Genomic DNA, 1,675 nt, shown 5'->3' with positions numbered 1-1,675 from the left:
TAACCGCTGGTTAGCAGTTCTCTGTCGCTGTAACCGCTGGTTAGGAGTTCTCTGTCGCTTTAACCGCTGGTTAGCAGCTGTCTGTCGCTGTAACTGCTGGTTGGCCCTTGGACATCCTGCTGAGATATAGTGTCCTCTCTTGTACCGCTCATTCCCATGACATCCTGCCATTGTCCCTGAATAAAAGCTTCATCCAGCACACTCTTTGTGGCCGGGTAGTTTTGTTCCCTGTGTGTCGACAAAGCTTTGTAAAGGATGCTTGGAAGCAGCCTTTATATAAGCAAGCTGTCCCTCAGGCATCTTGCCATGATGCAGACTAAATAGAACCCTTTAGAGGTGCACTGACCAGGTGTGTTTGTGCCTTTCCTTGTCACCATTAGAACACCTGACCAAAGGGACTCAGGAAGGCTTCCTTTTGGCTCTTGGTGTACCAAGGCAGGTGGTCCATCGTGGCAGGGAAGAAAGTGAGGCAGCAGGTCATTTTTCCTTTTTAAAATTTAGGCCACGGGTCCGTGGGATTGTGCCCACATTCAGAGAGGATCTTCTCTCCCTGTTAAATCTCTCTGAAAATGTCCTCGCAGGCATGCCCAAAGGCTCGTGTCCTAGATGTTTCTAAATTCCATTAAAGTGGCAGTCAAAAGTAACCATTACAGGGCCCTTAAGAGAGAGCTGCACTGGGGAAATGCTTTCCTGGGGATCCTGAGTTTGATTCCCAGAGCGCATGTTTAAAAAACAAAAATAAAACAACAACAAAATCAAAGCCAGGCGCGGTGGCATGTGTCTGTCATCTCAGTGCTGGCGAGGCAGAAATAGGAGCCTTGGGAATCCACTGGCTAGCCTAGCTGAGCCAGCAATCTCCAGGTTAGTGAGAAACGGTATTTCAAGAAGCACACGGTGGAGAGTCGCTGGGAATGAGACATGAGGTTACCCTGTAGTCTAGCCTTTAACCGCACATATGGGCACACGTGTGCACAAGTACTCATATAGGCAAACATGTACATATTTGCATACAGAAATACTTATTAGAAGTTTAATATAATTGCTTTCCTTTGCAAAACTGATATTATGCTTTTGTAAAACAACAGCTCTTTGAATTGTTACTTAATCCCCTGGGGACTGTAGGGTATGGTGGAAGACTATCGCGGAAAGGACTGTTGGACTTCTCACAGGATCCTGGAGAGCCCATGCTGAACCCTGTAGGCTGTCTGCCTGTAGTTCTCAATGTTTCCAGCAGATGGCAGTGCCCACGAGGCCATATGTCCTATCTGTTTCCTTTGCCCAGCCTTGGCCAAGCCAAGCGTCAAGAGGGGCACAGACTCCCAATGCACACCCACAGCGGCAGCACCTGGCTGAAGACTTTGCACAATGCCACACATGCGTGCATGCTCATGCTCCAAGTCACACAGGTGAGATAGCCAGCCTGGCAGTCAGCTTCTAGAACATTCAGGCCCTTCCAGGACGGAACAGTTTAGAATCTCTAGCACCTTTATAAGAGGTCAGGCATGGCTGCACACGTGCCTATAACCCAAGAACTGTGGGGGTGGGGACAGGAAGATGGCTGCCAGCCTAGCTCCAGGTTCAGTGAGAGACCTGTCTCAAAAGGCAAACAGCGACAGAGCAGGACTGTGGAACAATCCTCCTGTATGCTGTAAAGATTCGTCGTTCAAACTGATTT

The sequence above is a fragment of the Microtus ochrogaster genome, unplaced genomic scaffold (genome assembly GCF_000317375.1).
Source record: "Microtus ochrogaster isolate Prairie Vole_2 unplaced genomic scaffold, MicOch1.0 UNK27, whole genome shotgun sequence".
Taxonomy (NCBI): Eukaryota; Metazoa; Chordata; class Mammalia; order Rodentia; family Cricetidae; genus Microtus; species Microtus ochrogaster.
The sequence above is the reverse complement of the archived record's forward strand: the minus strand, read 5'-3'. Positions refer to the sequence as shown.